General features: G+C 34.0%; 1 pseudogene; it reads left to right on the forward strand.

Annotated features, from left to right (window-relative positions):
• The first annotated feature begins 1,309 nt into the window (after window positions 1–1,309).
• Window positions 1,310–12,893, forward strand: LOC149541153 (galactinol--sucrose galactosyltransferase-like; annotated as a pseudogene).
• The last annotated feature ends 684 nt before the right edge of the window (window positions 12,894–13,577 follow it).

The raw sequence follows: 13,577 nt of genomic DNA on the forward strand, positions 1-13,577 counted from the left end.
AAATTCTTCAAAGCTCTATAATAAAACAAAAAATTAACTTACTTTTTGCTTGATCAATCAACTTACTTTCTAATTGGTTGATCAATCAAATTTCATTTATAATTGGTTAATCATTCAATTTTTATAATTGATTGATCAATCACCTTTCTTTTATGATTCATTGATCAATCAATTTTGTTTTTCTTTTATGATTGATTTATTAATCAATTTTTCTTTTTCTTTTATGTTTTTATTATATGTGCACTTTGGTGATGGTAAGACACAAGTCAATCAACTAGCCAAACAAAATTTAAATTTTTTTTATCATTGTTGATGACCTACATACTAGTGATGCTAAGACATAGTTCAATCACAAATAGTGCTCAATAAACTCAATTATATATATAATGAAAATCAAAATATAAGTACCAAAAATAATAAATAACCAATTGAAATATTAGGTAAGTTAGTAGGCATAGAATATAATAGAAATTAAGTGCCACATACTAATGAGTTAAGTCACTAAAGTTGATAAAAAATAATATTGATTCAAATTATTTATTTTTAAATCTATAAAAGGCTATCTACGAGTTTCATGCTCTTAGTTTTTAAAATATTTATATCATTAGATTATCAAAATGTATGTGATTAATTTATTGAAATTTTTATATACCAATTTAAAATGGTAAAAATAATGATGAAATCTCCCAAAAAAAACTTATCCATTACATGAATGTATTTTGCTAAGAAAAAATTAAATATATAAATTTGAACTTTATGAAAATTATAATTATTTTCAAAACTAAAACAATTTTTTTTTGGAAATGAAGGCAGAGTGAATGCAATATACTATCTACAATAAATAATATTATATTTGTGTTTGTTGAAATGTATTGTATTGAAAAAGATATGAGTGTCAATGGGTCTTTGGTCTTCTAGTCAAGTTGAAAGGTTCTTATAGAACTCATGAGAAATAAGTCTTGGTGATTGTAAAGCTCTCAAATTGATTGAAAAACCAAATAAATTAATTCAGTTTTGACTAAAAGAAATAAATTAAAATTTAAGAAATAACTATATTGTAATTTTAATTGAATTAATAATTGTATTCTCTTATCAAGTGCATTTTGACTTCCAGCTAGGCATTGTCCCTTAATTCATTTTTAACATTAAACAACTATTTTATTCAATATATAAAAAACAAAAGGTTGTTTAATTCAATATAAAAATTGAAAACTAATCAATTATTGCAGCATAGATGGGTGTCCTTTTGAGTGTTGTATAGATGCCGCCTATATGAATTCTGTTATATATATGTAATTAGCATTGTGTTATGTCTACAATGGAACCAAGGAAAACCATGAAACCTCAACTTTGCAACGACATGTCAAAAGAACATGTGGGTGACAATTAGTCATCACATGATATACTCAGTGGAGAACACTACAAGAATTTAATCAAACAGAGCTCATCTAGAAAGGAGAATCAAACTTTTTCCCTATGTGAAGGGAAGCTCCTTGTTCATGGTCTTCCCTTTTTGTCTAATGTCCCTCCTAATATCATTTTGACTCCACATTGTTCTTCTTGTTAGTTTTAGGTAGCTTGGACAGTTGTTCATCCATATGTGATTAGTTGGAAAATAATTGTTAGAGTTACAACAAATATTTGTTAATTAATTGACTCCTTCTAAAAGCCAATAGTAATCTATTGGTTAGGTTGTTTTAATCGAGAAGCAACTAGAAACTTCTTGATTAACTTGTCTTGATCAAGAAGCAACTAGAAACTTCTTGGTTAAGTGGTATAAAAGGGGGTCAAGGGAGGCATTTGAAGAACAAAATAGAATAGAGAACAACAAGAGTTGTAGAAGCATTTACAGTGTTAGTAAATGAGTTTACAATGTTAGCAAGGGCGTAATGATAGCATTGGGAATAGCAGTGGGGAAATATCAGTAGGAAAAATTAGGAGATTATCTAAATTCTGCCAGTGAGAGGCAAGGAATTTTGTATCTCTTGATTTGTTGAAGTCAATATATTTTCCATCTGCAGAACTGGTTTTCCCAGGGATGATTTGTCCGAAAATATTGTGTTGTGTTCTAAATTTCTTTCCGTAATTTTATAAGGGAAGTTGCAGTTGCGTTATTTTTTGATATTAGTTGTGAATTTATTTTTGGTAGTTTAATAATCATTTCCAATAGGAGATTAATAATCAATGACTGCAATAGTGTTAATTTTCACATGGTATCAGGCAGTGTTGAGGGTAGAAGAGTTTTTCCCTAGGAAGGAATTTAAGGGTTTATATAACCTAGTGTGATCTCTTCAAAATTATTGCTTTAATCCCTTGAGATGGCTTCAACTAGTTTGAGAGATCAAGATAGATTGGATGGTGCCTTAAATTTTGGTGTCTGGAAGACTAGAATTTCTTTATTGTTGAAAGAGAATGGTATCAAGAATTATGCTACCAGTGTTGTAACTATACCAATAGATGCGACATAGCTTGCAGCATATAAGAAGGATGATGCCAAGGCAAGGAGGATTATCCTTGATGGTGTCAAGGATCATATTGTTCCACATATCTCAGAGCTAGATACGATGAATAAGATGTGGGACACCATTTTCAATCTGTTCCAAAATGTTACCACCAACAAGAAGATGATTCTTAGAGAAAGGCTAAAGAATACCCAAATGAACTAGGAAGAAGACATTACAAGTTACCTCACCAACCTTAGACTTGTCAAGGATGAGTTAGAAGTTGTTGGAAATAGTCCCAGTGATGACGAGCTAGTGAGAATAGGCCTAGATGGGTTTTCTAAACAGTGCAGTGTCTTTGTTCAAGTTGTTAGTGGATGAGATACCTTACTGAGTTGAGATTGACTATGGACTAATTTCACTCAGGAGGAGTTTAGACTAAGTATTGTTAATGGGGCGAACAAGAGTAAAAAAAGTGAGGTGGAATAGGAAAACATTTCCCTAGGGGGGGAAAGGGAAAGCAAAGAAGGGATCTAGCTCACAAAGTGAGAAGACGAAGAAGGACCTTTCTAAGGTCAAGTGCTTTGGATGTCACAAGTATGGTCACTATGTCAATGATTTCCTAGAAAGGAAGAAGGCAAAGAAATAGGTGGTAGCTTTAGCAAGTGCAAAAGAACTCTCCAGTAGACTAGAAGATGAGTTTGCACTTATAGCTTGTATGGTGAGCTGAACCTGATAGACTATTTGATATATAGACAATGGGGCATCATGTCATATGACAGGAGTTAGAGAGTACTTCTCTAGTTATAAGGAGGAGAGCACCAATATCCATATTTCTATGGGAAACTTGTCCAAACTCAACCCCATTGGGAAAGGGACTGTTCAGTTTCAGAGGGAGAATGGAAAGATAATTCCAGTTCATGATGTATTGCATGTACTACGCTTAGGTATGAATTTGATTTCCATATCTATTCTTCAAGATAGCGGGTATAATTTACTCTTTAGAGGGACACATTTTTTGATTAAGCACAAGGATTGAAAATCATTGATAACTATTGGAGTTAGGAGTGGTCACCTTTATAGGTTGTAGTTTGATATTCCTAAGGCACTTGTGAGTAGTAGTAATCCTAGAGATCTTCGAGAGCTATGGCATAGGAGGATGGTCCATGTTCATCATGGAGCACTCAAATTGCTTCATGAGATGGTGATAGGTGAGAACAGAGCATGATGATGTGTGTTGGGGAAGTTTGCGAAAGCATCTTTTCCAAGGAGTGACACCAAATCTAAAGGTGTTCTTGATCTAGTACATTCTGGTGTTTTTGGACTGATGTCAACAAAGTCCATTAGAGGATATGAGTACTATGTTACTTTTATCAATAATTTCTCCATGAAGACCTGGATATACTTCTTGAAGACCAAAGATGAAGTTTTCAGTCAGTTCCAAGAGTTCAAGGCTCTAGTGGAGAACTCGACAGGAAGGAAGAAAAGGTTCTTCAGTTAGACAATAGAGGCGAGTACAAAGGAAATAACTTCCAAGAGTTTTGTACCAGGGAAGGAATCAAGAGAGAGTGGATCATTCCTTACAATCCATAGCAGAATGGAGTTGCTGAGAGGAAGAACCATTCTATATTAGAGGCGGCAAGAGCTATGCTACATGACCAGGATATGCCCCACTACTTATGGGCAGAGGCATGTAGTACAATAGTCTACATTTAGAATAGGGTTCCACACAAAGTACTAGGGAGGATGACACTAGAGGAAGCTTTCACAGGTAAGAAGCCCCATGTTAGCCATTTTAGAATATTTGGCAATTTGGCATATTGTCATATTCGAGGTGGTACATGTACCAAGTCAAATCAAACTATAGAGAGGGGGTACTTTGTTAGGTACAATAAAACCTCAAAGGCATATAGGATTTTTATCCCTCGAACTAGAAGAATTATTATTAGACACGATGTCAAGTTCATGGAGAACAAGGCATTTAGAAGGTCCAGAGATTTTCCAATAGATGATCAAAGTGAGAAACTAGTAGAAGGTCCAAGGCCTAGTCAAGGGCAACAAAGCATAAGTACAGTTACTAGTACAAGTGTAGGCTCATGTGGTAAAGTTTCATAGAGTATGGAGCAACAGATACAATAGGAAATGCATCTAGAGGACTTAAAGGTTGATATATCATCCTCTATAGTTGGCAGTAGAAATCATGAGGTTCAAGAGACACTAAGGGATACTAAGGAGTTTGTGGGAGCTCCTAGGAAGAGTACTAGATAGTGAAAACAACCATCCAAGTTTAATGAATATGTGGCATTAGTTAGTTAGTTGGTAGATAGTGAACCCTCCAACTATCAGGAGGTTGTAGAGCATCAGGTATGGCAAGATGCTATGGTTGAGGAGTATAACTCAATTATGTAGAATTATGATGTGTGGGAGGTAGTTCCTAGACCAACAAATAGAGTAGTAGTTGGATCATGTTGGATCTATAAGATAAAGCATGGTGCAGATGGTAGCATCAAGAAATACAAGGCAAGGTTCATGGCCAAGGGGTTCTCTTAGAAGGAGGGAATAGACTATGAGTAGACATTTTCTCTAATGGCCAGGTATACTTCTATACAAGCTATGATCTCATTTGTAGCACAGATGGGATGGCAGATCCATCAAATGGATGTCAAGAAAGCATTCCTAAATGGTGAGTTAAAGGAGGAGGTATACATAGAGAAACTAGAAGGCTTTGTAGCACACAACAAAGAGACCCATGTGTGTAGATTAAAAAGAGCATTGTATGGATTCAAGTAGGCCCCCAGAGTGTGATATGTGCGCATTGACACATACTTGTAGGAAATGGGCTTTGTGAAGAGTGAAGTGGATGCTAATCTCTACTACTTTGTGGTTGGGGGTGAGATTCTCATTCTTGTTCTTTATGTGGACGACTTGTTTCTTACAAGTTCACTAGGGCTCATAGAAGATTGCAAGAGGGACCTTGTAGAAGAGTTTGAGATGAAGGACATGGGACTTGTGTACTACTTTCTAGGCATGGAGGTGTGGCAGATAGATTGAGAGATTTTCCTTGGTCAAGGGAAATATTGCATTGAAATCTTGAAGAGATTCAAGATGGAGGATTGCAAAGCCATGTCCACACCCATGATCAAAAATTGGAGGAAGGTAGATACATCTAAAAAGAAGGATGTAAATCCCACCTTATATAGACAATTGATTGGTTTGCTTATGTATTTGGTCAACACTAGGCCAGATATAGCATTTGTAGTAATTTCTCTTAGTTAGTTTATGGTTGAACCAAAGCGAATGCATTGGATAGTGGCCAAGCATCTATTGTGTTACTTATGTGGTACAGTGAGAATGAGATCAGATATATTTGGGGTGAAGGTATCAGGTTGATGGGCTATACTGATGTAGATTGGGCAAGAAGTACAACAAACAAAAGGAGCACTTGAGGGGGTTGTTTTAGTTTGGGATCAGGAGTTGTATCTTGGTTCAGCAAGAAGCAAAATTCTGTGGCTCTGAGTTCAACAAAAGTAGAATACATAGCAGCTAGCATGGTGACATGTGAAGCTATATGGCTTTGGAAGTTGTTAGTAGCCTTGTTTGGTTAGAAGGTTAAGACTACTATGATACATTGCGATAATCAAAGTTGCATCAAGTTGTTTGAGAATCTAGTGTTTCATGATAGTTCTAAACATATAGACATCAAATATCACTTCATCAGAGATTGTGTACAGCAGGGGGTTGTTCAGCTACAATACACACCTATAGAGGAGTGGGTAGGAGACATTCTGACAAAGGCATTGGGGAAAGCAAAATTCATCTTCTTTAGAGATAAGTTGGGTGTCACACATAATAGCTTCCTCGCTAAGAGGGAGTGTTAGTTTTAGGTAGCTTGGACAGCTATTCATCCATATGTGATTAATTGGAAAATAATTGTTAGAGTTATGACAAATTTTGTTCATTAATTGACTTCTTGTAGAAGCCACTAATAACCTATTAGTTAGGTTGTTTTAATCAAGAAGCAACTAGAAACTTCTTGGTTAGGAAGCAACTAGAAAATTCTTGGTTGAGTTGTCTTGATCAAGAAGCAACTAGAAACCTCTTGGTTAAGTAGTATAAAAAGGGGTCAAGGGAGACATTTGTAGAATAGAACATAATGAAGAAAAACAAGAGTTGTAGAAGCATTTGCAGTGTTAAAAAATGAGTTTGCAATGTTAGCAAATAGTCTTGCAGTGTTAGCAAGGGTGCAGTGATAGCATTGGGGATAACAGTGGGGAATATTAGCAAGAGAAATTAGGAGGTTGTCTGAATTCTGCCAGTGAGGGGCAAGGAATTTTGTATCTCTTGATTTATTGAAGTTAATATATTTTCCATATACATAACTAGTTTTCCCTTAGGGATTTTTCTAGGGACGATTTGTCTGAAAATATTGTGTTCTTTTGTTTTGAATTTCTTTTCATATTTTTATAAGTGAAGTTGCAGTATAGTTATTTTTTGATATTAGTTGTGAATTTAATTTTGGCAGTTTAATAATCATTTGTGATAGGAGATAAATAATCAGTGACTGCAATAGTGTTAATTTTCACACTTCTAGTGGTGATTACAGTGGGTCTTTTGTTGGATTTGAGGTAGTTGAAGAGAAAAGCAGGCATGTTGTCTCTCTGGGTAAGTTTAAAGGCATAAAGTTTTTGAGCATTTTTAGGTTTAAGGTCTAGTGGAGTACACCAATAGTGGGAAACAATGGGAGAGATGTAGAGTCAAACACCCAATTTATGCTGGTTGATAAGGCTAGTGAAGATTATCCTTGTCTTCTTATTCCACCCATTATAGAAGACAAGTTCAGAGCTTCATTACAAGGAGGAAGTGATGACTATGTTGATGTGTGTGTTGAGAGTTGCTCGAGTCTTGTGAAGGAGTTCAAGTTCAAGAGTTGTATATATATGCATGTTGGCAATGATCCTTATGATCTTGTTGGGGAGGCCATGGAAGTCTTGCAAGGTCATTTGGGGAGCTTTAGACTTCTCAAGGAGAAACCACTTCCTCCTATTGCTAATAGATTTGGGTGGTGCACTTACAGTGTTTTTTATTTGAAGATTGATCCACAAGGTGTGTACAATGGTGTGAAGGAGTTTGTAGACAAGGGGTGTCCTCTAGGGTTTGTTATTATTGATGATGGGTGACATTATATATGTTTTAATAATACTCCAATGGAAGAAGCTAATGATGTGACCAAGGAAGGTCACCATATGCCCTGTCGGCTAAGAACTATTGAGGAGAATTGCAAGTTCTTGGACTATGTATCAAGGTCCATAAGACTTGAAGATGCTGATGGAAATGATGAGAAGGATGTAGGAGAAACCTAGAAGCTCAAGGGTTTTTCTGATGATACTACTAAGTTTAATGTAAATAATAATAGAGGAATGATGAAACTTGTGAGGGATTTGAAGATTGACTTTGGGCATTTGCAGTATGTTTATTTATGGCATGCACTATGTTGGTACTAGGGGGGGGGAATTCATAATGTTACAACTAAGTTCTCTTCCAAGGATACAAACATTGTTCACTTGAAGGCTTGAAGAAAATAATGCATAAAATGGTAGTGAATAGGTTGATGACAAATGGAATATTTGTTGTGCCAAGCCATGAAATCCATGAATTCTATGACATGTTTTACTTTTATCTCTCGAGCTAGGGAGTGGATGGAGTAAAGACAAGTGTAATCCATGTAATTAAAAAGTATTATACAACAGTATTCTTGAGAAGTTGATTAATGAGCCCAACGGACATGAAAATCTAAGGCAACATTAGTCTAATTGTTGTTTTTTGCAGGGGCTTGAAACTGTATGCAAGGAGGAGCGTGGCAGAGTGGATATGAACAAGGCATGCTTTAATGCCTTGTATGAAGTTGCTAGAAAGTATCTAGGTGGGAATAATGTTCTAGCAAGTATGGAGCAGTGCAATGATTTTATGCTTTTGGGTACTCAGACAATCTCAATGAGAAGAGTGGGTAAGATCTCTTATAAGTTATCATTCCATTTTTCTAACAATTCTATCTAGTTTCAGAATGTACAAAGGATGACTCTTACTTTTTCAACTGTGTTCCCACAGAAAATTACATTTGTCTGATTTCAAATATAGTTATGATTCATTTACAATTTTAAATATAGTTATGATTCATTTACAAGTTGAAGTTGAAAATGGTATATCTATGAATTTTTTATGTATTCTGCTTGCCCATAAGTTTGGTTACTTTGTATGCAAAGTATTGAAAGGCTAAGCAGAAAGATTATAAAACACCGTGATTGAATGCACCCATGAAAAGAAGTGATGTTATTTGTACCGATGGGTGAATTTATCTGTTTCAATTAAAAGCAAAGCTTTCTATAAAGTCATCTTTCTCTTGAAAACCATAGTGTCCAAACGAAAAATGCATCCATAATACTAGAGAATCCATGAAAATAGCTAACTAAAAGTGTGATCCTAACATGTCCATGACAATCTTAAAATTTTTCTTTGGATTCAATTGTGTGGTTATTTTTTCCATCAACATTTGAGATCATTTCTTTTGTTCTCTATCATTCATCCTGATGATAGATCACATAGTGTGATCCAAAAAATTTGCAAAGAACAACTAACTTAATTGAATTTAAAAACATGCTAAAAGATTACCTATAGATTGTGTGGAAATTTCCTTTCTCTTATCCCCAAGACGGTAGTAAACTAACAATTGTTCTCTCTAATGTTGTAACAGGAGATGATTTTTGGACCAAAGATCCAAATGGGCCATACCTGAGGAACCCAAGAGATGGATTTTTCCTTTAAGGTATTCATATGATGCATTGTGCTTACAACAGTTTGTGGATGGGGCAATTCATACACCCTGATTGGGATATGTTTCAGACAACACACTACAATGCTTACTTCCATGCTACTTCTAGAGCCATCTGTGGAGGTCTTGTCTATGTCAGTGATAATTTAAGCGAGAACAACTTTGGCCTCCTTAGAAAACTGGTGCTACTAGATGGGACTATTCTTCGATGTTGTCACTATGCTCTTCCCATAAGAGATAGCCTCTTTCACAACACTTTGGAGGAACAAGACTCTTCTATACTAAAGATATGGAATGTCAACAAGGTCATAGTTTTCACTTACTATGCAATTTAGTTTGATTTATGGGGAGATGAAAATTGATTGGATTTTCTCCTTAACCTTCACCAAAGAAACTTTTCAATTTTATATCTACTAAAAAGATCTCTCACACACCTTAACTGACATGTATACGAGAAATTTTTTTTTAGAAACTACAATATTACTAGCTTGTCTCAATAAAATCTAGACTTTTATCTTTAATGTAATTTGTATGTCATGCTGAGCTTGATCATGATGATAACTAAATTATCTATCCAGAGTTTTCACCCCGCCTCACAGTGTTGCCCAAAATAATTATTTAGAAGGTTATTAGGATTTGGACAGTTCTGATCATGTTATTGTTCATGCAATTAGGTTTCGAGGGTTCTGATCATGTTATTGTTCATGCAATTAGGTTTCAGGGTTTGATCATATTTATTGTTCATGTAATTGGGCTTTAAGGGTTTGATCATATTTATTGTTCATGTAATTGGGCTTTAAGGGTTTGATCATTTTATTGTTTCATTTGATTGTTCTGATTAATAATAGCAGGGTATTTGGATTTTAAAATGGCTCATGTAATTTTTTATCATCATATGGCTTTTAAAATAGCTCATGTTATTGTTGATCATATGATATGGCCGACTGAAATTTTATTTATTGCTTCAATACCTAAAATTTGGACAGTACAATGGAGTAGTGGGAGCATTCAACTACTAAGGAGGTGTGTGGAGTAGGGAAGGAAGAAGATTCAAGAGTGCGAGCATTGACCAACTTCAAATTTCAAGTGCTAAATCTCCCCAAAGGATGTGGAGAGGAAACAAGTCTTAGAAACTAAAGCCAATTGCATAAAAGAAAATGTTGAAGAATTCACTGTGTATCAATGGAAGGCAAGGCAATTGTCCATAATAAGAGGGAGTAGCAACATCATAATTTTTGTGTTACTGAAGCCTCTAGAATTTGAGCTGATTACTATGATTCTTGTGATTAAATATTGTGAAAGAGTAAAATGGGCAGCCATTGGGTTACGAAACATGCTCAACTCAGGTGGAGCAGTGGAGAAGATAGTTGCTTTGAGTTCTCCTTTAGAATTTCATGGGCATGTTGAGATTAGAGGACATGGGCAGGTGAGGTTGTTGTTGGAAGTATCAAGGTTTTGTGGGGGGGGGGGGGGGGGTTGATCAGAATACTATTAAATTATCCCACAATCTGATTTCAGAAAATTCAATTCACAATTTATAGTAGCAGTGCAATTAAATCATACTGAAATATAAAAATTCAATATAAAAAGAATAATGCCAACTCACAAAATGAAGAGACACAGATTTTTCCAAGTGGGAAACCCTCAAAATTACTCAAACAGGATTCGTCATAGGGAGAAAAACCACTCCGTGAAGTTGTTATCTTTATTGCTTCAAATTCCTTTACAATCAACAGAAAGTACTGCTCAGGGTGTTCAACCCTTTCTCTATCTTGTTGTTCTTTTATAGTCTCATATACACATACACATACAAATGTATAGGTTGCATCTATACATGTATACAAGTTTATAATAAAACTTTCAACCTTTTCAGATTTCCTCAAATGTATATATGTCTTCTTTTTATGCTTTAAACACACATATTCATCTGAGGATTACAAATGATCTCTATAAATAGATAAAATTTGAATTTGATAAGTTACATGAACCTAACTGAAATAGTTAGGGCTGTTTTAAAAACTTCTTTTAAAATGTTGTTTGAGAAACTAACTTCAAAACAGTTTAGTTTTGGATTTGTTCTTGTCTCAAAAAAAACTGATAATCATTATAAGTTTCCAAACTGAGAAAGAATATTTCATGTTTGAGATCCTCAAGAAAAAATTTCTAGAATGCCATTTTCGAACCAAATAAAATATTATACAACTAAAATTGTCTACCATCTTTTCCTTTGTCTTGTACAAAAATAGTGCATAAAGTATTCGCCTTCAAGAGAAATGCTATAGTGATTGTTCATGCATATTGTCTTGAGAAAAACTTCATTTTAGAACCTGTTATGATGAAGAAAGTTCTCCATATTTTCTTTGTTTGTCATTTTCATTTCTTCTTTTCAACCAACAGTCTTCTCTTCAAAAATCATTTAGGCTTTTCATAATTTCTATATGAATTTAAGCAAAGACCCGACAATAGTAAAACAAAAATTTCTTTGCTCCCCTTTTCCAAAAAAAAATCCTTTCATAAGCCCTGATAAAAATATTGTTTCATGACAGTGCATTTTTCTTTATTTTTGAATTCAAAATCATTTTAATCAAACTGTCTGCTGAAGAAAACTTTTTCAAAAGATAAAAAATTGTGATCTTCCATTTAATGTTTCTTTCAAAACCCTTACTATTTTTCCCTTGTTTAAAAGAATGCTTGATTGTTCCTTTGAAGATTAATGAAAATAAAACTTCATCTTTGTACTATTGAAGAACTGAATCAAAAAAATTGATTCTTCTTTTGACATGGAGAGACTAGTTTTGAAGTTTAAACTGATGAATAGGAAAAGAAAAAATATGTAACTTGGTTCATACCTAAAGATTTTCAAACATAGCTAACCTGAGCTGCCACCTCTTTCTTTCATTATACTCTGAGCCTTTGTTCTCATTTTTCCATGGAAAAGACTTTGTTCTCATTTTTCCATGCAAACATAGACTTAGATTAGAAGAAGAAAAAAATACGAATCCATGTTCCTTATAAATACACAAAAATTGATGAGTCCAGCAAGAACGTTAGTCATTGTAGATGATAGAAAGCTAGTAATGCACGTATGCTCCACATAAAACCATACATATTACAGAGCAAAAAAGAAAATCAGGCACTCTACCAGATTTGCACAGAAAAAATTTCTCAATGTTGTTTTGCGATAACAAAGAAGACTCTTAGAAAGAATACCCACAACCTTAAACAATTTTCATTTTTGTTTGGAGTTTGCCATACAATTTTGACATCTGGCGAATTCTCTACAAACCTTCCTTAAAAGTTTGCATACTACCAGTGATAGTATTTACCATGCAAGTGCCACATTACAACTTGATTTTATGATAGTGCCAACAAAAAATTCTCTTTCTTTTTAAAATTCCTTTATTAAATACGTGCCTTATTCACAAAATTCAACGCATATGCCGGGTGTTATTATATTTTTGTTTTTTCCACCTTGGTCAACAGTTGTATTCTTCTATGAAACCCAAAAGATGTAGAGTGAATAATTGTTATGTAGAATTTGGGTTGATGAAAAACAAAGGCTACTTGTACTAGAAGTTCCATGAAGAGGCTCAGGACTTAATTCTACCTCGAATTTGGTCTTCTAGTATGGCTATATTAGAGTTGTCTTCTTCCTATCTTATAATTCAGTAGCATCCATCTTAAAAGGTTGTAGTTCAACTGGTCGAAGAGAATTGGTGATAATGATAAATAAGAGGTGAAAATGTCATCCAACTAAATAAGTTTCTACTATTTTAAAGATGAGAATATTTGACAGTTGGTGAGAATGATAAAATAAGAGGTGAAAATATCATCCATCTAAATAAGTTTCTAGTTTAGATGTATAGTACTTAAAAAATGAGAATATTTGTATATATTAAGATGTTTCCATCAAAAAAAAATATCCATATAAAAAGTATTGTAAAGTTCAAGTCTGATCTCAACACAATGTGAGCAAAGAAAATGAATAAGTGCAGACCGACATTCATATGATCATGATAGAACTTGTTTGAACAAAATGTGTTAATAAAGATTTTACCATAAAGGAAAATGACTGTCTCATCACAAGCAGCTCATGCATTTGCTATTAGATTTTTCCTTTTTTTTCCTTTCTTTTTTTAGTACTTGTTGATAGTTGCAATTGATTTTTTTATTTGTACTAATGAAAATTAATTATTATTGAACTTCATTCTATAATTAATATTTTCTATAATATAGATGCAATTTCTTACACTTTATAAATTAAGAAAATTAATTTATAGCTATGATTGGTAAATAAATGGGAGTCTTAT

The sequence above is a fragment of the Cupressus sempervirens genome, chromosome 9, assembly GCF_028749045.1.
Source record: "Cupressus sempervirens isolate cs-2001-9-10 chromosome 9, ASM2874904v1, whole genome shotgun sequence".
Classification (NCBI taxonomy): Eukaryota; Viridiplantae; Streptophyta; class Pinopsida; order Cupressales; family Cupressaceae; genus Cupressus; species Cupressus sempervirens.